This window comes from Carcharodon carcharias, chromosome 11, assembly GCF_017639515.1.
Source record: "Carcharodon carcharias isolate sCarCar2 chromosome 11, sCarCar2.pri, whole genome shotgun sequence".
Classification (NCBI taxonomy): Eukaryota; Metazoa; Chordata; class Chondrichthyes; order Lamniformes; family Lamnidae; genus Carcharodon; species Carcharodon carcharias.
The window spans coordinates 33,873,464-33,897,049 of NC_054477.1; the positions used below are offsets into that span (position 1 = coordinate 33,873,464).

Here is a 23,586-nt window from a genome sequence, read left to right on the forward strand (position 1 = left end):
GCTTGTTAATATGTGCTTGTGTTCTGCACTGCACCTGCAATGTAATTGCAGAAATAATCTGGTCAGAGTGATTCTGGCACACCTTTGGACCTATCATACCATTCTTGCATGTACAGGAAACATTGCTCAGAGATGTATTTGATTCCTCTGGAAACGATCTGCCATAGTAAAACTTGTCTTGTTTTGCCTCTGCAACCACACCATTATTCTGCCTATTCTTTAATTCATTTAACAGAGTGGGCAAGGACAAAAGTTGTATTGATAGTGGTTGTTGTTTTATGAAACCTGCATATTGTAGGTATCGTGGAACCAAATGAAGGAAATCCCACTCTGTTGGACAGTGGAGAAGAAATGAAAGAGGATGGTGTAGTCTGTGTCAAAGGCTGCAGAGAAATGAAGGAGGAGGAGGAGGGATAGTGCACTATGGTTGAAGTCACAGATAATGTAACTTGGGACTTTGATTGTGGGAGCTCCTTGAATCTTCATCACTCTCTTCCTTTATGACCCTCTTTAAAACATACCTCTTTGTCACCCATCCAAGGTCTCCTACTTTGGCTCAGTGTCATTGTTTGTTTGAATATGCTTCTGTGAAATTCCTTTAGATGTTCTCCTCTGTTAAACATACTATATAAATGCAGTTGTTTTTGAAGCCTGTACTGTGTTGATCCCTTAATCACAGCCTCTTCTCGTGAGAGGGGAGGGTGATTTAACAAACTGGGGACTTTCTCAATAATCAGATGGAGTACTGGAGGGCTCCCTGATGGTGACCCATGATGGATGTGTTTCAGCCGTTCACTGTAGTCTCCATTTCTTTAGGACATTCTGCCATTTGGATGACTTATTACCTGATTGATAAAATCGTAGAATGCTACAGTACACAAGAAGGCCATTTGGTCCATTGTTCCAGTGCCAGCCTTTTGAATGAGCTATTCAATTAGTCTCACTCCCTTTCTCATTTCCTTTTAAGGCATTAGATGAAATTACTTCTTGTTAATAAGATCTTGTCTCCTTTTATAGGTTGTGGAGAAAGATTCTGCGTTTCTTGATATGTTGTTTAACCTGGTAGATCATACTTAATGGCACAGTTCAAAGTATTACCTCTAGTTACTTTAACACAGCAGTCACCTCAGACAGCCAGGTGTGATTTCCTTCAGTGCTGCTTATAGCAGTAGGACTGCTTGTATCTGCTACACAGGCAATTGTTGTAGATGGGGAGTATCTGTAGGATATGGGGAGATTTAATAAAATGGTACCGGAGCCATCTATAGCTTTAGCTATATAGTGGGTCTAGAGAAATTGGGGTTACTGTTATAGAAAGGATGATTTAATAGGGATGTTCACAATTAGGAAAGGTTTTGATAGAATACATAAGGAGAAACTGTTTTCAGTGGAAGAGGTTCAGTAACCAAAGGACACAGATTTAAGGGAATTAGCAAAAGAATTAGAGGCAACATGAGGACTTTTATTAATGCATCAAGACTCAAATGGACTGCCTGAAAGAGTGGTGGAAACAAATTCAACATTAACTTTCTAAAGGCAATGGGACATATATTGAGGAGGGTGGTGGGTTGTGGAGGGATGGGCTGTGGATTTGCAGAGCAATGGGGCTGGGACTAATTGGATAGCTTTTTCAAAGAGCTAGCATTGGCCTGATGGGCCAAATGACCTCCTGTTCTGTATTATTCTGTAATTCTATCATTAAGGTAATAAGTTGTCCAAATATCAAGATGTGTTATTTTCTTTTAATTTCTGCCTGTAATTACAGACCAGTAAGTTTAGCTTCAGTGGTGGGGAAGCTTCTTGAAACAATGGATTTTTAAAGGGGAAATCATGTTTAACTAACTTGCTGAAGTTTTTTGAAGAGGTAACAGAGAGCGTTGATGAGGGTAATGCTGTTGATGCGGTGTCCATGAATTTCCAAAAGGTATTCAATACAGTGCCACACAACAGACTTGTGAGAAAAGTTATAGCTCATAGAATAAAAGGGACAGTAGCAATGTGGATACAGAATTGGCTGAGTAAGAGGACACTGGAGGTAATGGTCAAAGGATAGTTTTTGTGCTGAAAGAAGGTTTGTAGTGGAGTTCCCCAGGAATCGGATTTGGGACCCTTGCTTTTCCTGATATATATTAATGGTCTAGATCTTGGTGTGCAGGGGACAGTTTTGAAGTTTACAGATGATATGAAACTTGAAAGCATTGTAAACTGTGAGGAAGACAGTATAGAACTTCAAAAGGACATAGACAAGTTGGTAATGGGCATATAGGTAGTAGATGAAGTTCAATGTGGAGAAGTGTGAGGTGATGCATTTTGGTAGGAAGAACATGGAGAGACAATATAAAATGATGGGTACAATTCTTAAGGGGGTGCAGGAGCAGAGGGACCTAGGTGTATATGTGCACAGATCATTGAAAGTGGCAGGACAGGTGGAGAAAGCAGTTAATAAAACATACAGTATCCTGGGCTTTATTAAGAGGAGCATAGAGTATAAGAGCAGGGAGATTATGCTGAGTTTATATAAGACTCTAGTTAGACCTCAGCTGGAGTATTGTGTACAGTTCTATAGGAAGGATGTGAACATATTAAAGAGAGTGCAGAAGAGGTTTACAAGGATGGTTCCAGAGATGAGAAACTTCAGTTATGAAGTTAGATGGGAGAGGTTGGCACTGTTCTTCTTGGAAAGGAGAAGGCTAAGAGCAGATTTGAAAGAGATGTAATGAGGGTGCTGGATAGAGTAGATAGGGAGAAATTATTCCTGCTCGTAAAAGGATGAAGAACTAGAGGGCACAGATTTTAAGTGATTTACAAAAGAAGCAAATGTGATGTGAGAAAAACGTCTTCACACAGCAAGTGGTTCGGGCCTGGAATGTACTGCTTGGAAGTGTGGTGGAGGCAGGTTCAAACGAGGCATTAGATGATTATTTGAATAGAAACAAAGTGCAAGGTTATGGGGAAAAGGGAGGAGAATGGCACTAAGTCATAATGCTCATTTGGAGAGCCGGTGCTGACACGATGGGCTGAATGGTCTCCTACTGCGGTATAACATTCTGTGATTCTGTGATCTCCTCTTTGGTGTTAAGCGGCTATTATTTTGACCTGTGTCCTGGAGCACTGGATGCAACGAATCCTGATAAAATAAGCAAGCATTCTCACTTTTAATACTTTGCTTTAACTTTAGGATACATGTAACCATCGCTCGGATTACTATGTCCCTTTGATGATGTATATGGCTTTTAAATATAAACTTTTAAGTATAAACTATTTCACTTTTTATATATTTTTTAAAATTCCTAGTTTATGCCCATTTTCTCTGCTAGTTTTCAGGGACACTAAAATACTGTGGGGTAGACATTTGTCTTCAATGCCAGGGTGGTAATCTGGTCTAGTGAATCACCCAATACCACCATTCAAACAACAGCAGAATTCTATTAATATCACCACATACCGTTTGTTTGGTACTAAATATGGTAATATAGGTGAGACCAGCAGTTTTCAATTGTCATATCGAAGGATAAATATATGTTCTGTATTTTGCTTAATTATCTTTGAAGATCAGAGTTTTAAAACAGAATTATCCCTACAGGAGGTTCAATAGCTGGGCTTGATTTCATGATAGAGTGAGTAACGCCTTGTGAATGGAGAAGTTGTCTTGATAGCTCAAATGGCCTTTTCTTGCTCCATGCTACTTGAGTTTTTAATTTCACATGCCATTGTTCATAGTAAAGATCTGTGCTTGTGTGCTTACAACCATAAGCACTTGAAAAATGTAATTTTCTTGTTCCACCTGTTAACTTCTGCTGTGAGACTATTTTCATTTTGGTCTGTGTAGAGATATAAAATTAAAATAAAAAGCAGAAGTTTAAAATGTTTCTTTTATTTGAGGGTATGATTTCCTCTATTTTTCTTCCCATTCCCTCATCTCATCTAGACCGTCCGGCAGGACCTGCAACCTGTTCTTTCACCTTTGTCTCTGCTGCTCTGTGCCAGTTGCTAGAAAGTATCAACTGTGGCTCAGGGATAATGCTCCCAATGACCTTGCCCTCATACCCACTTCCACAATTAATAGGGTAGCAACTGGCCTTCCCTCAATGTATGTCAAGTGAGACACCTAATATCAGAAAATTAGTAGTATGAAGAGCTGGAAGTGTGAACCAGTGACCAACCTCTCTTTGGTGTTGTGTGTTAGACTTTCAGCTGCACTATTACAAGTATTTTTTGACTTTGCACTGCCATGGATGATTTTCCAACCATAAAATTAAACGATCAGAAAATTATGCTTGGTACCTCCAAAATGTGCTCCCAGCAGGTAAGACTCCCTGCCAAGAGCATTGAGTTGTAAAATTACCCTCATTTCTCCCAGCGGTAGCAAAAATGTTTTTTTTACACGCTACCCTGCTTAAATGTGCCTTTACTTTGATGATTGGTAGCAGCGAGCGTGGTGACATCACTAAAATATGGGGACTGTACAAATAATTTTCAGGATTTAAATTGGTTAAATGCTTAGACATGCGTGAGCTTACATGGGCCAAGTGGCCTATTCTCAATCCTGACTTTTCTTCTGTTCTTGCACTGTTTAAGGTTTTGGCATGAAATGAGGAAACTGAGCTGGCAGGTGTAAGTTTTGAATTTTTCATGCTTCATAAGTGAATAAAGATTGTTGGGTCAAATACATTCAAAGCTTATACCTTATTTCTGATCTTAAGGATAACTTTCCAGGGAATCGCAAGAAAGTAAATTTGCATTGTTCAGCATTGGCATGTAGTTCAATTGATGGCAGATACTCAGGTTTCGGTGTTCTGTAGGAAAGGGGTAGGGTTGGAGGGGGATATAAAGGGTTGTATTCAGTACTTCAAGGTCAATAAGCAATTTTACCAGAGGCTTTGCAGTGAATTCACAATGGAAGTTAAATGCTAATGCAAGTGTAGTGCAAATTGAGTGTGAAATTCTAAACTGACTCTAAAATGAAGCAGTGCGAAATTATTTTCTCACTTTTCCTTCTGGTATCCGTCAGACCAGGATATTGGATTCAGGCTGCATTTACACTACTAACTGTAGGGTCAGTGGAAAGTAGAGCACCTTAGCATTAAAGTTATAATTGTGGCTTAAATGCACCCTTACATAATTGTTTCTCTTTTCTAGGTTTGCTGTCTGGTAAAAGACAGGATGTTTTGAAATAATTAAGCTTACCTCTAACAACAGGATGGAGAATCCTTTCCACTTGCAGTGAAACACATTGGCTTTGTATGCAGATTGTCACTGCTTGCATTCTTTGAGTCATGTTGAGTGCATGAAATAGGTACTTTGATTTTTCTGCACAGTATCTGCATCTGCACAGTAATTCTAAATCATATGTATTCATGAAGTTGTCAGCATACATTTATATATTGTACTGTGTAATTTTTAAACTGCAAATGATAACTTTGTAATATGAGAATGGAGATTTTTAAAAATGAATTAATGGTTATCTTGTATTGTATAATTTAACTATTCTGAACTATAACATTAATTGGACCAAATTTTGGAGTGGAGTAGGGAGGCAGAGTGGATTACCCAGAGACTTTCAATTTCTGGTGTTGTAGGGTAACAATGTGGAACCCGAGACACTCGATTTCTTTTGGGATGGAGAGGCAAGTGGAACCCAAAGATCTGAAATTTCTGGCAACCCCTGGATCTACCGGATTTCCACCCATTGGAAATCCGATCAACAGGAGGGCGACCGGATCTTCCACACAACCCTGCACATTGATTACATAGCTTTGGGGGATATGTCTGTCGGCATACCTGGACTATGCTGAGAAATCCACCAAATATGCTATCATTAACTTCAGTTGAGACTGATTTAGGTCCAGTACTGTGGCTTACTAAGGCTCCAAAAGGTAAATTAGTGTGCAATTGCCTTTAGAAGACTACCCAGGTGTCCATTTGAGGAGAAAATGAGAAAACAATCAAACTTAGCCACTGGCCCAGTGATGGCTTCAAACTCCATCACTGTAGCTACAGGAGGCTGTGTCAATTTACTGGCCAGGAGTTGGATGAGTATCTTCTAATATTTAAATTACTCCATCCCCATAGTTGGAAATGGAGTCCACTTCTTTCTCTGTGGATGATCAGGAGTCCCATTCCACTGCACTTCAAAGCAGAGGTACCAGAATTTCCGGTCCATTGTTTTTGAAAATCTAATTTCGAAAGCTTGTGTATAACAAAATACTACTTTCAACAGATTTTACTGTGAGTTTAATATCACAAATTAAATCCTATTGAAACTAAAATAAAAAAGTCTGAAATATACAAATAAGACCTCTATTTAAATAAGCTTTCATTACATTTTATACAGCAGTTCAAAGTAACAAACATAAACCAGGATTTTTTTTCTAAAAGTATACTTTATTCATAAAGTTTGTGAAGGGATATTACAATACAATTCACGCGCAACAGTATATAAAGTGCATTACTAGTCAGCTGGCTAAATGCAGTTAATGGCACTCTTGGGTGCCTCACTCCATTTAGAATGCAGTTTGCATCTCCATCTACATAGTATTTGAACATTTTCTGGTACCTACAGCCTGAAGATTTTTACATGGGTTCTAGCCCTTCTTTGTACTATGGCGGATGGCCCAAAACTATGGCCTTTCCCCATTGGACCTTTTAAGATGGCTGGATCAAGCTTCAGTGCATCCCTCAACATGTAGTCCTGGACCTTGGAATATGTCAGTCTGTAACACTCAGTCATGGATAGCTCCATGCACTGGAAGACTAGCAAGCTTTGAGCAGACCAAAGAGCATCTTTCACTGAGTTGATTGCCTTCCAGCAGCACTTGATGTTTGTCTTAGTGTATATCCCTGGGAAAAGTTCGTAGGTGTGTACATTTGTTACTTGGAGCATTCCATGTAAAACATTGACTGAAGCTTCAGGTGTCAAATTACTGCAGATGCAGGATTGAAAGAACACATCAAATTCAAAATGTCTGCTTGCAGCTTCCTTCCTTGTTCGGCTCAGGGGGCAACTGAAATTTTTATTTTTGTTCACTTTAATATGATATCGGAAATGTGTTGCCATGAAACTGTGTTGCTCATCTAAGGTCTTGTGTGCCACAACAAAATCTCTAACATTCCCATTGGCGGAAGTACAGCATGAAATTACAGCAATACCACTGGTAGAGGATTAGCATGTTGCACCAAATAGTGTTAATATCAAATGCTGATGGTATTTAGAGATGATGGTCTTGAAGCGAAATTTAATATTCTTTTTGAAGTATGATTTTTAATTGCGCTTTCAGACTATTTTTATTGATATTTATGGTATAAATGTTAGATTGGTTATGTGTTCATTGCAAGCACATATATGCATGTCAAGTCTCTAACTTATATAGCAGCATGGCAGTTTTTGCATTTTACACATATAGAAATCTACTTAATGGTAGATATAGCCCTGTTTTATGATGATGCTCACAAATAAAGACATCTGATTTTGTTGAAAACATTGGATTTATCCAAGGAGCATGTAGAGAGTTTGTGATATTATCTTTCCCTAAAGCACTTTGAAGATCTAATAAAAAGTCTTAATATATGATTGGGTAGTGCTTGGGTTGTGTGTTAAATATTAATCAACAAATCTGATATTGAAGAGAGGCAAAAATCTCCTTGATCATGAAACCATGAAATTGAATTTGTATATGTTCTGAATGTGGCACAGGATTCATAGGTGAATTTAGCCCTACATCTGGGACAATTGGACTTCTCTTTAAATCACTGTCTGACTGTTATGATTGTGTCTGGTACGCAATGCAGTTGCATTTTTCTCTCAGTATTTTTTTCATAGGTTATTCAGTATAGACTGTGTGCCTAAATTATAATGATTCTAATAGAGCTAAGGTAATATTTCAGTACTAGAGCCACATTTTCCTAAATTTACTAATTTTAGTGTCAGGAGTGTGCATAAACAGTGATCTGAAGCACATTGCTTATGGTGACAAAATGGTGGAAAGTCCTAATGGACTTTGCAACAATACCTTACTCTAACGATTTCTGTTCAAAAGTGGACTAAGAAATTAGTGAAAAAATAGCTTTTTGTATGCTGAGGCCTTGTTAAAGATCAGTTGTGAGAATTTGTACAGAATTACAAGGATGAGTGAGGAACTTAGCCACACCTGCTTTAGTCAGCTGAATGAGGAGCAAGATTTCAAAGTATCACCACAATGCTAATGGAAGTGAACAGTACAGAGCAAAGTTTTCTAGTGCATGGTAGCAATTGTGAGGTATCTCACAAAGGAGCATAAGGGCAAGATCAACTTGATTTTCTATAGTGCCTTTAACGTATAAACTAATTTCACTTCACAGAAGCATAATCAGACAAAAATGGATGTTGAGACAAAGAATGAGAAACCAGCAGGATTACTAAAGGTTTGGTCAAAGAGTTGGGTTTTAAGGAGAATCTTAAAGGAGAAGAGGATGATGTAAGAGCTTAGGGAAGGAATTCCATAGTTTAGGGCTAGATAGATGAAGATACATCTGCAAAGGGAGCAGAAATAAGAAACCATAGGAATGGAGAGTGTAAGGGATGGAGGAACATGTTGCTCTGAGAGGAGTTTACAGAAATATTGAAGGGATGACGCCTCAAAAAGATTTAAATACAAGGATGATAATTTTAAATTTGAGGCATTGGGGCATCAGGGAGCCAGTGTAGGTCAGGAAGAACAGGGTGTTAAATAAGCAGCACTTGGTGTTGGCTAGGATATGTTCAGTAGTTTTGGGTGAGCTGAAGCTTATAGAGGGTAGTAATAGGTGTCTGGCCACACAAGCATTAAAATATAGTCAAGTCTAGAGGTAACAAAGGCATAGATGAGAGTTTCAGCTAATGCAGTTGGGGTGATGGAGGCTAATTGCTTTTGTGATGTAGACAAGGACAGAAACTCAAGCCTAGAAAGTATAGGAGGCAGGCGATTCATAAAACAAACTACCCTAAACGACAGAATTCAACAACGGGTTCAGCTACTCAGGTGTGATGGAGCAGCAATGTGTGATGAGGTACATGCTCAACTAGGAAGCTGTGACTGAGGTGTGCCATTTCATCCACCAATGTGTGCAAGAATGATCAACCATCCACACAGCATGATTGATGGTAAAGGTCACTATTGTGCACATTTTGCTCAGGTACCTACAGTAGATACAGTGAGGATCAGACACTTTTTATTCTACTGCACCTTTGAAGTGACATTTTAATTCTGTCCCATCAACGTACATTTCAGCCTCAGAGGAACAAATTGATGCTTTCCGTAAAGTACAAGGCACAATGTACTTATATAGTAAATCATGTGCCTACCAACAATCCAGATACCAACAAAATAGGAAGAACTATTTCATCAGCATGCAAGAAGTATGTGACCTCAGAAAAATAATGCATTCAATGGCCGTTTCCTAGGGGATGTCTGTGAAACTTTCATTGAGAGGCAATAAAATGTGACACAATCCTTTTGAAGGAGAATGAGGGATGAACATCTCGCACAACATTCATAGCCCAACCAAAAAATAGACACAATGAGGCACAGGAGCTCTCTTTGAGTAGACATTTGGGTGTTAAGGCAACCTTTCAGATGCTTAGTCTGATCAAGGGACCTTACTGTATGCTTTAGAAAAGGTCATCAAAGTTTTAGCAGACCGGTACCCTATAGCCACTGACAGAGGCCTCAGCATGGTGCAGCAATTGCAGGATGATGCTGTACGATGCATCATTCGGGTAAATAAACTGTGCCAGTTTGCTTAGTGCATATTTTTTTGAGAGAGCTCAATCATTATTGCTTCTTTTGGATATATATATAAACTTTGCTTATAATTCAGCATAATGAAAGAGTAACAAAATGTCTAGATACATGGAAAATAAATAGATTTCTAACACTATTGAAGTGCATGTTCTTAGTGCGTTTTCTGGTGTTTATTCCTTTTGAACCATGTGCCATTTTGTGTATGTACCCAAAGTGCTTTCTTATCTGAAAGGTTGGCAATGATGGGTGTTTACTCTCTCCAATTTATTTTGGAGGATTATAAGCCCTTTTCTTGAGGTACTGCACTGTCACACCAAAACAAACAGGACAAAACGGGACAAACAGTTTAAGCTAAGGTGAATTACAGAATTAATTGCAGGAGCTATCAGCCTGAATTTTACCAGCCTCATGGAGGCGACCTCAGAAGCGGGGTGGGGGAGCATGGAAAATCAGACCGAGGTGCATTCCTGCCTCTAGGCGGTATTCCTGGAGACTCCCCTGTGGGAGTAGCCACCTGCCTGTCTGCGGGGGTAGCCAATCAATGTATTTAAAAGGGGGTCACTAGCCCTTAATTGTGCTCAGCAATTAAGTTTTATGGAAGGCACGCAGGTCCCACATCATGTCATGAGCCCGGCAATCCACTGCGGAAGACCTCACAGCAGCAAGTCGGAGGGACATCAGAGGCCGTTACCACTGAGCTTCAAGGCTAAAACTGACAGAGCTGTGGCCAAAAGTATTTTGGGGATTTCTCCTCCACACTGATGAGCCTGGCAACTCTTCTTTTTATCAATTCCATGGAGCCTTTTGACAGTGCCTCTATTTTGAAGCACACTTATGCTTTCCATCTACCTCCATGCCCACTTCTCCCAGTGTGGCTGTCAGGCCAGTCCTATTAGCCCTCCCGTTGGGCTGTCCGCTGCTCTTAATTGGATGCTGAATGCAGAGGTGGCCTGTTAGTTAGGCGCCTCCCGCAAATCACACTACAGAGCACACCACTGATAAAAGTGGGGTCAGGACTTGCAAACAGTCCAGACACCTGAAAACTTCTGAATTGAAGAAAATTCCAGCCATTTGGCCTAAAAACAATTAACTATCACAATTAAGTGTTTGTCATTTAGAGTCCTAGTTGCTAAGGAGGCTAAAAGCTTGTCTAACCTAGTAAGGAAGCCTATCAATTTTCATAGTAAGTCAATCAATGTAAAAAAAAAGTCCCTCAAAATTCCAATAAGGCAATGGTATTCATTGTAAAATGAAAAACTCATAGGTTCTGTTGGCAACAATAGCTGAACTAAATTTTATCAAAAGGAAAGAGAATGTCAAAACAACAAGGTGACATAATGAGAGTACCGAGTATTTATTTATTTTATTTAAAATTGACTTTGCATGACTGATCTTTGGCTTTGAAGAACACCCAATTCAAAATTTGGTTCAAAATAACAAAAAAAAATCAAAATTTAGTAAGCTGTGCTCAAAGAAGCAAATTTTAAAAATGCTTGAATTTTGATAGTGTTGCCTAGTCTAAGAGTAAGGGAGTGGGTGTCATGTTCTGTTCAATCTTGTCATGCTATATATTTAGTCATTTTCTTCCCTCATTAGGTTCTTTGTAACACTGATAATTTTAGAAAGGCTATTTTAAGCAGCTGTTCATTTTTCAACTGTTAGAGTCCATAAGACTCTCCAGCCCCTTGCAGAAGCATTGAATTTAGCTTGGCCTAGTTGGGACCATTACAATGATGTAATGGATGGGGCCAATTTTTGTGCAGAGCAGGATACTCTGCTGTCCTTGGGGTAGCTTTTACATTTTACAATGAGTGCTATTACCATATTTTGAATTTTGGGGGATAATGTTTTTTAAGTCAACTGATTCTTATGAAAATTGATAGGCTTCCTTACTAGGTTAGACTAGTTCTTATCCTCCTTAACAACTTGCAATAGCACTTTGAAAATTACGTTCATCAGATGATACTTAGTGACAAAGTCATGAGTGCATCCAGGCGAGCTTTGTGAACAGAGATACTCACCATTCCTTAGTGACACCAAAACAGATTCTCTATTTACTCCACACTTAATATACAATTTTATATTAAAAAAAGTTGTGTTTCAATGATGTGTAAATATAGTAGTTTCCATAGTTCCAGGTTACACGTGGTATCAATCAAAATACAGAATAAGAATTTCGTTCAATTTGCTGTCATCAGGATTCTGGAACAACCACCAATAAAAGCATTTTTGTGGCTAGTAAATGGTGTTATTATGTAATTTCTCCGGCTGTCATTAACAAAGGCCCCATGTGTAAAAGTACGAAAGGTATACCGGTAATCATTTTCTTGGATGGCGGTTTGGCCTTCAGTTTGGGGGCTTTAATAAAATCAGTGATTTTTTTGGGAAACTAATAAAGATTTTCTTGTGTATCCTCAGTCCAGCAATGGGGAAACAAAGTTCTGTTACGTTCATAGTATTTTTAATTCACCGCAGAATATGGAGAAAATGTAACACTGTTCTGGGCACCCCATTATAGGAAAGGACAGTGAAGATTTCCTGGATTGTTACCAGGAATGTGATGTTGTTATGAGGGAAGACTTGAAAATTTGGGACGTTTTCCACCGCCACAGAGATGGTTAAGGGAAAAATCTGATCGAGGCTTTCAAGATTGTGAAAGACTGTAAACATTCTAAGATTGTTTCCACTAATTTATGAATCAATGGCAACATAGTCTTGACTCTGGAATATCACTGGAGGAATTTATTAGTACATGCATCAGTAGCAATACGCGCCCGATTTTAACTTCATCCAGGAAATTGGGGTATTAGGGAGTGGGGGCGCTGGTGTGGTGACCTGTCTGGCCCTCTGGAGCACGAGGAGGTTTTGACTGCCAGGCCTAATTTGAATGCTTGGATCCTGCAGAAATGATAACAACATCAGTGGGCAAAAGTAGACAGGAGTTACAAGAAGAAAAAGGCCATGAGTTTTAACTCTTGGGAGTCCCATGTCCTAAGATATCCATAAGAGAATTGTGGGAGATCAAAGGATTGCTAGTTTTTTGTGTCACTACTTTGATTCTATATTTTTATGCATCTGTTTAAGAGGTGTTTTAACCCTCCTCTTCCACCCCCCCCCCCCAAACCCCCACCCCCAAAACCATCTAGCATGAATGATACAGGACAGGAGGGGCTAAGATGGCTGATGGGGATTATGCTACGTTTCTGCTCCTTATTATCCATCCTTGCTTGAAGTCCAGTGCAAGAAGGCCAGTTGAGAAGAGCAGAAGCCTAGTTTTAAAGTTAAAGTTGGGTCTTGATGACATCATTGAATGCGCATGCAATTTTAACTGAGGGAAAACTAAGTCTCTCCTGTTCCTCCTCCTTCAGCCTACCTGCTGATGAAGCACTCATCTGTGCCTTTATCATTTGTACATGTCTATTCCAATGATGTTCAGGTCAGTCTCTGATCTTCCAGCTTCTAACCTACGTTTGTTATAAACATTGCTGTCCGTTTCCTATCCCATACCAAGCCCAGCACACTCATTATTCCTAAAATTGCTGATGTACAAAATTCCCTGGTCTTCAAACTCCTAAACTTTAAAATCTCATCTCGGTGTTTAATTTCCTTCCTGGTCTTGCCCTTCCCTATCTCTGGAACCTACTCCAACAATACAACCCATTTTCCTCAACTCTTGTTTTCTCTGACTCTCTTGCCTCTTGTACATTCCTCTCCTTTCACCCCATCATTGGGGACCAAACCTTGAACCGTTTCAGCTCCGTGCTTTGGAATTCTCTATCTAAACCCCGCTGCCTGTCCAGCTCCATTAAGACTCTCCTTAAATCCCATACCTCTCACCAGGCTTTTGATGACCCTCCTAACATTTCCTCCCTTGGCTTGGTATTCATTTTCTCCCTTATACTTCGGAAGCAACCCAGCCATGTCATTTTTACATTGAGGGTGCTATATAAATGTAAATGCTTGTAGATTTCCAAAACAGACTTGCTCTGAGTTAAATTCCATCCCCATTTCTAGGTTCCATTGTAAGTGCTTTTCCCCCTGAATTAAAAGGTTCTGGGATCCAGGCCTACTCCAGAGATTGAGCACGTAACCTGGGTTGACTATTGCAGGTTCACTTCTTTTGGATGAAACACTAATTGGAGACCCCATCTGCCATCTTAGGTGGATGTAAATGATCCCATTGTACTATTTGAAAAGAAGAGGAGCACTCCTGATATATTGGCAGATGTTTATTCTCAGCCAACACCACTAAAAACAGATATACCTCATTGCTGTTCATGGAATCTTGGAAGTGTGAAAACTGGCTGTTTCTCTGATTACAATAGTGAAGGCATTTCAAAAAGTTTAATTGGCAGTGTAATGCTTTAGGATGCTCGAAAATGTACAATATGAATTCACGTTTGTCTTTTTTTCATGTGACGGTGAATTACAGAAAATGTAAAAAGCTTCTTTTGAAGCCAGTACCATAGCTCAACTGCTGCAAGTACAGAGGCTATCTGGTACTTTTTGATTATATCTTCTGTTTCTCACATGCACCTCTATATAATCCTACCATTTTCCCCTGAAAATTCATTCTTTGTTGTGGTGCAATACCAGGAGCTGTGTTATGGTGTTCAGCATAATTAGCATACTTGTGGTTTATGATTATCATGATAAGGAAAAAATAGATGGTTTCCACTTCGCATTGCGGTCTATCAATGCATGATACCACTATTACAGGGAAACTTTATGATACCTTGGAAACTACAATTTGAAAGGCAGTTCTTAATCATATATAGCTGCATACTGTAATGTGAATAAAAATTTCCTGTAAATTACAAATACATTGGCATTTCAGTTATATGCAAAGTATTTTACTGAACCAGTTATTAAATTGAATTGAAGTCTTTTGGATTCTGTAACATGGACTCTGCCTATTAAAGAAGATTATACACAAATGCAATAAACTAGTTGTCTGGTTGTGTCTCTTCCTGCACCACCCTCTGTTCCTTGTTGTTTTACATTTCCTGTTCTACATGTTTAATCAAAATATGGGTGTTAAACCATGGCTCAATAAGGAAAGAAAACACTTTATAATGCTTTAATTGTGGCCTCAGGATGTCCCAAAGCACTTCACAAGCAACAAATTACAGTCTCTGTTGTTATAAGCATATACAGAAACATCAGGTTCTACGTAGGAATGCTCCACAAACACCAGATGAGATGAACTAGCCCGTTAGTGTTTTTGGTGGTGTTGGGTGTTAGAGGATCATAGACCAGAAATGAGGGGAGCTTTTTGCTCCTCTTCAAAAACTGCCACTAGATATTTAACATCCACCTGAACTGCCAAAAGCCGGCAGATAAGACATTAGTTTGATACCTCATCCAAAATACAGATGACACCTAACAATACAGCACTCCCTTAATACTAAATGAAATACCAGGGTAAGATTATGTGCTCACTTCCCACAATGGGGCTTCAACCCATAACCTCCTCACTCAGATGAAATTGCTACCAAGCTAGAAATCAAAAACCAAGTTTTCAAACACATGGTCATGCCATAGGAGTGTGTAAGAGTGGACCTTTAACCTGCCATTAAGACATAAGATTCATTCAAGTATTCCATGGTGAAATTTTAAGACTTGTGTTTTTTTGTTAAAAAGAGCTTCTGTTCATTCCCCCCATTTCAGATAGTTGTATGGAGTATGCGTGATCGGTTTTTCCCCCCCCTGCTGTTTTTGACCAAATTTCAAATGCTGCTTTTGTGAAGACAAAGGTGTGAACTAGTTTTAACATGCCCCTTTAGTAATGTTAAATTCTCTATATAACAATCATTACCCTGCCCCCTTTGCACATTTCTTCAAACTTTTTCTGGGGCTTGCTATCACAAGGCTGGCCTCCTGACACCATACCCAGTTGACCATTCCTCAAGTGCAGGCCTGACTCACTGAATGTAAAATAAGCTTGTTTATCCAATGGAAGCTCTCTGCAAAAAGTGGTCTTGACTGTCACATGATACTTTTTATGTGGTGTGATATTTCTTGTTAATGGCAATTACTCATCTTGAAGGAACTTTAAAAAAAAATGAAATTTTTGAGGCTCAGTTTGGTTCAATGTACTTCTAGCATATCTGTTCCTATCTCCCTTCAAATCAACCAGAGTGATGGACATAATAATAAGTCTCTAATATCCCTCATTTGCCCACAGGCAGACTGAGAGTTTGGTAGATGAGAGAAAAATGTGCAACTTCAGTCAGATCAACCCTCACTGCGTGAGCTAAATATTCCATCTCATCTGCTGTTTGTGGTACCTTCTTCCTATGTGCAAACTGGCTGTTTTGTTTTACCTATATTTAACAACAATGACCTTGCTTCAAGGGCAGCAGGAGTGAGTTTTCTGCTGCAGAGACAATGTTTTCAGTATAATTTTCAGTGTTGACTCCAGCATTCAAGCAAAGTGTAATAGTGGGGATGTAAAATGATTATACTGTATTGAAACTAGCACAGTATATTCAGAAACATTTTGAACTAGAGTGAAGTACTGAGGAATGGTCAGAATAATTTGAAGGAATTAAATAGATTATCACAAGAAGCAATCAGGTGGGATGGCTTTGGCTCGTGACAACATTGTTTTTATTAAACTAAGATAAGTTACATAATATAGTAGAACACCATGTGCCATCAATGCATTTCATTGATAATCATGGCATTGTACCCTTCTTTGTGTATACATTTGAAAATAGGCCTTGCACATCCCTTTAACTCCAACCCTTTTGAAAATTTACTTACTGCAGTATGTGTAGGTGACATTTAACATAACAATGGGATTGACTCGTGCTGTGAAAACTAAATGTGAGTTAATTAGGGACTATTTTATGCTGTGGTCCGGATATAGCTATATAGTATTGACATGCTTGGGGTTAAGAATCTCGTGTACTCAGAGTAAATAGGAAGTGGTTTAGTACAGTGTTATACTTGGAGTAGAATTATGCTTAGATCAGGTATGTGTGTAACTGGAATCAAATGTATTCTGAAACGAGCAAAATATTGTACATGTCATAAGTATGGCACAAAATTATTTGCAATAGAAGATGGGAGCAGCAAAGATGCAGATTGCAGCAGTGTAAATCTTTCCCCTATTTATATTTTCCTTGAATTATACTGCTTAAAAATCTCTAAATCTGTAGCCATCTTTGTTTTTTTTAACCAACTAGGCAGGGCTCAGTGGAATGAAAACTGATCTCCTTTTGCAGCATTCCCATCCCCCATCCTTTAACTGCTGTTGTGCTGTGAATAATACTGCAAGAGAGGCAGGCCAGGACAAAAATGGCTGTGGTTGCTACCTGTTTGTGGTTGATTGGTTGTTTTTCCTCCTGATTGCTGCAGGCACGGAAGAGAACAGCCGCTTATCAAGCACTTCAAATCTAGTTTGTTCAGTGTAGCAGCCCAAGAGAAAATGGCTGCTGTCTGCCTTGTTTGCAAATCTTGTCATATGCTGACTGCTCAAGAGAAAATGAGACTTTGATCATGCAAAGTCTGCATGTGGATTCCCTTGTCTTATAATGAAACGTACAGAACCCTGACCTGCCACTACAAAATGGTTTGGATAGCTGTTTGGATCACGCTGTTAATCGAATTTAGGTAAAATAAATGCCTGTTGTTTGAAACATGCTGTAATTCAAATTTAGGTAAAATAAATGCTGGAAAGGAAGTGTACCAGAGTTATAAACTGTGGCAGATGAAATTGTGTTGCCAAATGGTTTACTGTAAGTGGATTGTAGTATGAGTACGATAAATCTATCTTTTGTTCAGTTTTGTATTTTATTTTGTAAATCAATGAAACAAATTTGGTAAAGAACAGCTTGAATACTAATGTCTTTAAAGAAATTAATAATCTGGCTAGATTTAACAGATGAGGGTTTAGTGTTTTTCCTTTGAAATGTAATAGTTCTGTAGGATTATGTGTGTTAACCCTGAAAGGGAAGTTGTTGCCATAGTGAAGATGCACTATTAAAGTATTATAAGAGACCTGTGAAAATGAGACGATGCCACATCACCATTATGAATATCAGTTCCTATATTTGTCAGGAATCTCACTCCAGGGGTGGCCCCTGCCACTGTACTGAAACAGCTTGTATCAAAGTCACAAATTACATCCTATATAACTGACAGTAGTAAACTATCCCTCCTCATCTTACTTAATCTGATTGCAGCCTTTAGCATGTTGACCACACTATTCTTCTTCAATCCCTCTCCACTGTCATTTAACTGCACTTGTTTGGTTCCATTCTTACCTATCCAGTCACAGAATCCCATAATTGTTATGGTGTAGAAGGAGGCCATTCAGCCCATCGTATCTCCACCGGCTCTCTGAGCAGTTTAACTTAGTATCAATCTCCTGCCTTTTCCACGTAACCTTGCACAGTTTCTATTTAGATAATCATCCAATGCCCTCTTGAATGCCTCAATTGAACCTACCTCCACCACACTTCCAGGCAATGCATTCCAGACCCTAACTACTTGCTGTGTGAAAAAGATTTTTCTCACCTCACATTTGCTCCTTTTGCAAAACACTTTAAAACTGTGCCCTCTGGTTCTCGATCCATTTATAAACGGGAAAAATTTTTTCCTATCTGCTCTGTCCAGGGCCCTCATTATTTTGAAAACTTCTATCAAGTTTCCTCTCAGCCTTTTCTCCATGGAAAACAGTCCCAACTTCTCCAGTCTTACCTCATAACTGAAGTGTCTCATCCCTGGAACCATTCTTATCAACCTCTTCTACACTCTCTATGCATTAACATCCTTCCTATAGTGTGGTGCCCAGAACTGTACACAATATTCCAGCTGAGGCCTAACCAGTGTTTTATATAAGTTCACCATAACCTCCCTGCTCTTGTACTCTATGCCCTTATTAATGAAGCCTAGAATACTGATTGCTTTAGAAATAGCTCTCTCTACCTGTCCTGCCACCTTTAATGACTTATGTACATATACATCCAGATCTCTCTGCTGCTGCGTAGCCTTTAGAATAGAATCTTTTATTTTATACTGTCTCTTGTTCTTTGTACTAAAATGTATCATCTCACACTTCTCCACATTGAACTTCATCTGCCACCTATCTGCCCAATCCACCAATGTCTCAATGTCCTTTTGAAGTTCTACACTCTCCTCCTCACAGTTTACAATTCTCTCAACTTTTGTGTCGTCCGCAATCTTTGAAATTGTCCCCTGCACACCAGGATTGAGATCATTTGTATATGTATCAATACTGACCCCTGGGGAACTCCACTACAGACCTTTTTCCAGCCCAAAAAATATCCATTAACCATTGCTCTGTTTCCTATCCCTCAGCCAATTTTGTATCCACGTTGCTACTGTCCCTTTTATTCCACGACGTATAACTTTCCTCACAAGTCTGTTGTGTGGCACTGTATCGAACGCCTTTTGGAAGCCCATATACACCACATCAACGGCCTTACCCTCATCAACCATCTCTTAACTCTTCAAAAAACTCCAGCAAATTAGTTAGACATGATTTTCCTTTAACAAATCCATGTTGACTCTTCCGAATCAATCCAGATTTTTCCATTTGACTGTTAATTCTATCCTGAACAGTCATAGAAAGACAATCCCCTGCACTGGTTTCTCTTCCCTGTCCTACTTCTGGTATTCCTCAAGAATTTACCCTTGGCCCCCTTATATTTTTCATCCACATGCTGCTCCTTGGCAACATTGTACAAAAACACATTGGTAATTCCTACGTGTATCCTGATGACACCCCATTTTACCTCGCCACCCCCTCTCTTGACCCCCTGTCCCATCTCTGAATCTGACTGCTTATCCAACACCTTGTACCAGATAAGCAGAAATTTCCCCCAATTAAATATTGGGAAGATGAAAGCTGTTGTCTTTGATCTCCACTGCAAACTCCATTGCCTAGCCAGTTACTCCATCTTTGTTCCTGGCCACTGTCTGAAGCTGAGCCAAACTGCTTGCACCCTTGATGTTGTATTTTACCTCAAGGTGAGCCTCCAGCCACAGGCACACCATCTTTAAGGCCACCAATTTCCATCTTCATAACATTGCACAACTCGCTCCTGCCTCAATCACTCTGCTGCCAAAACCCTCTTGCATGCCTTTGCTACATCTAGACTTGACTAGTCCAATACCCTTCAGGCCTGACTCCAATCTTCTAAGCTCTGTAAGCTTGAGGTCATCAAAACCTGTATTGTCAACTTTACTACAAAATTCCATTCATCCATCATCGCCGTGCTCCTGATGAAGCAATGCCTTGATTTTAAAGTTCTCGTCCTTGTTTTCAAATCCTTCCATGACCTCCTCCCCTTTCCTATCTCTATAACCCCCTCCAACCCTACAATCTTCTGAGAGAGCTGTGTTCTTCCACATCTGGTCTCATGTGCATTCTTAAGTTTAAAACACAATGGCATATCTACCAAGGCCCGAAGCTCCGGAATTCCCTTTTCAAACCGCTCCATCTCTCTACCTCTCTTTCTTTAAGGCCTCCTTGAAACCTATCCCTTTGACGAAGCTATTTTGTCATCTGCTCTAATAGCTCCTTACATGATTCAGTGACAAATTTTGTTTGATAATGCTCCTTGGGGTATTCCCCTATGTTAAAGGAGCTATATAAATGCAAGTTGTTGTTTTTATTGTTGATGTTGCAATCTCCAAATATCCTGCTAGAGGTTTCTGATCTTCTGCTGGTGTTGATGTTTTTCTGGATATGATGGTAATTCCTTGTATTTGTTATGCTGGGAAGAAAACAACAGGCTGCAATGGAAGCATGACTGTCCCAGCAACCATATTGATAATGAAGGTCCTGTGAAAACTGGAGAGTCTTCACTACCAACATGAATTGTTGGTTTACCCCACCAGTATACTTGTTTCTAGCTCTATCTGATTCTTGAAAGTCCCACAGCCAAGTGCATTGTATAGACAGAAGGAGGAATAGACAAAGGAAGGTGGAGAGAAAAAATAGAAACAAAAAGATAAGGAGTGAAGAATGTATTAATGTCAGTTAGCCATCCTCTGTCGCCCATTTGGCATCCAGTTGCTTGTTACGTTATTTATGTGTTGGAAGTGAGTTAAAGGCTGTTTTACACCTCACATCTGAATCATGATTTGTCCAACATCATCAGCTCCAATCATTGTGCTCTCTGCTACAAAATCTCCTGATTATACTAAAAAGAAGATGGGTGAAGTTCTCAGTGCAGCTAATGTTGCTTCCTGCAACATTAACCTTTCCTCACAATCAACATGATGACATTTGAACTGAGTGTTCAAAATGCACTGTTTCAGATGGGGAGCTGACACAAAATACACAACATAGTATCGGCAGTGTCTGAACTGAACTACATCATTTATTGCAGGATTTATACCATATCAGCTGAGAAAGGATTAATCACCTTATCAAGATCAATAAGTAAATTATACCGTACAATTTCCAGTAGTTTTATATTGACTATAAAAACAGACGTTCAAATTGGATAACTGTGGTTTTGATCCTGATTGGCTGATCAAAATTTCATTATTCAAGTTACTGCCTGATTGATGTGTGGAAAAGTTGTTGGTAAACTTGTATCCATACTAACATTTTGATTACAGCACTTTCAAGCATTGATCTTAAACGGGAATTTATACTGGAATTCATTTAAGCCAACCGAGGGAATAGCTGGCAGATGATTGGCCACAGAGGTTCACGCCATTATCCTTTTGACTGCAGCTGAGAATACTTTACTCTCGTAATGACGTGATGTCAAAACACTTTCAAATACACAAGCAGTTGGGGCTGTGTAAATGGATCAGTGTTCAGTCAACAAATTAAGGGGGCCAATGTAATTGGAAATTTCTGGACTAAGCAAGCCAATTACTGGGATATCACAGTTGGCAGCTGCCACGTGAGCATGTTGTAATTTTCACAATAAACATGTTTTGGAACTGTTTCAAAGATGTGTTCTGGGTTGAGTTTTTGCAACATTTCAAAATATTCTTATGGTGACAATTAAAGTCAGCTTTCGGGCTGTTGCCGGTTTCAGTACCCCTGCAATTAGCCCTTTTGCAGAAATCTGTCTGGTCTGTAAGCCAGAAATGCTAGACAACATTGCCAAATTTTAAAAAAAGAAAAATATGGGCCATTTCACCAGAGACTGTTTTGTCTGTTCCCTCACAAGTATGGATGTTGTTAAAGCCTTTGCAAATAACAGGCTGCAAATTGAATGGTGCTGTTTTTTTTTATTCTGGGAAATATTTAATCATCCAGTAATGAAGAAAGCTTTTAGCAGATTAGAACACCTGGTACACTAAAATATGTGCAACTGTGAGTGAGAGAAGATCTTTCACAAATTATCATTTATTATGCAGGTTTCTCAACATTAAAACTAACTGTAATAATCCTGTAACACTTTAAATTGCGAGATGGTATGTGCAGATTGGAAGACCATTTAGCTCAGTTGACTGGATGGTTAGCGTGTGGTTCAGATAAAAGTCAAAAGCACAGGGTTCGACCCCCATTTCGGCCGAAATAGACTCGGGGCTTGTCTCCTTGCCTTACCCATCATGGCATATATATAGCTGTAGTTTAGCTTATAATTGCCAAGGACCCAGTTTTGACAGAGAACTCATGATGATGATGTGCAGATTAGCCTTTTATTCTTCAGCATTTTTGTTTAAACTATAGGCCTGGATATCCTGCCCTACATTGATTTTTAGGTTGAGGACCACTCTGTTGTGAATCTTGCCCAAATCTAGGCTGCTTCTGCCCTTTGCTGGATGTGACTTTCAATACAACGAGCTACCTGTACATTGTGGGCATCTTGAAATGTCACTCAAATGATGGAAATGCATCGTTATGCACATTTGCTATCATTTGTGTCATAGCAGCCCTGGATGCCATGAACGCTTGTTTGTTCTTGACAATTAGGTTTACTATAGATGGCAAAAGGACCCTTTAAAGTTAAGTGGTCTAAAAGTCCATGTGACCGTTTTCAGAATGATCAATAGTCCTGAGTGGTTTTGCACTTCCTCCGAAAACATTTTTGAGATTGTCTGCCACTGCACCACCTGCCAACAATGGAGCACGTTGGTGAAGATGGAGACCTCACCAGAATTATACTAATGTCCCAAGGCAAGAAAGTTGATCCAGATCATGGGCAGGGGTCCAATCAAGCTGAAGGTGTATTTCAATTCCACCAATAGAACCTATGAGCTGTAAAATGAAACATTAATTCAGAAAAAATTATTTAATGGCGAAAATGTGATTTACCCGTTTGTTGAAATTAAACAATATAAATCAAACTTTAATACAAAAGCAAAATAATGCAGATGCTGGAAAGCTGAAATAAAAACAGAAAATGCTGGAAATACTCAGCCGGTCAGGCAGCATTAATGTTAACTCTGCTTCCCTCTCCATGGATGCTGCCTGACTTGCTGAGTATTTCCAACATTTTTTGTTTTTATTTTATAAGTTAAACTCTGTATACACCTTTGTTTTGCACAAGTTCAATTTGAAAAACAATATTATTTTGATTTGTCAACTTTTATCATTAGATGGCTGAATTTCTGTGTTCTCTCTGCTGGATTGAACCATGACGACATTGCCAGGCATGCATGGCCTTTGGTTTTATATTTTCACACATTAATCTCTAAATTGCAGAGTAGAAATTCCAGTGATTGTGATATGTCACCAGAATTGTGGCAGGCTGGATATTCCGGTGGCTTTGGCCCTGCCTTGATCCCGTCTCAAATCTCGGCAACGCGGTCGTTACCATGTTGGGCAGGTGCCAGCAGAGAGAGAGACACCCCCCCCCCCCCCCAACCAACCGGCTATACC

At 39.3% G+C, this 23,586-nt stretch overlaps 1 protein-coding gene across 3 annotated transcripts in view; it reads left to right on the forward strand.

Moving 5' to 3' along the window:
- LOC121283984 (F-box-like/WD repeat-containing protein TBL1X) overlaps positions 1-23,586 on the forward strand; it is a 318,557-nt gene that overhangs the window by 93,797 nt on the left and 201,174 nt on the right. Inside the window, exon 1 of one of the 3 annotated variants that reach the window (XM_041198853.1) lies at positions 17,240-17,378. The exons of the other annotated variants lie outside the window; for them this stretch is intronic. The gene's annotated coding sequence lies outside the window, so the exon portion shown is untranslated. Of the gene's footprint in view, positions 1-17,239; positions 17,379-23,586 lie in introns of those variants that run through there. 3 annotated transcript variants of the gene reach the window in all.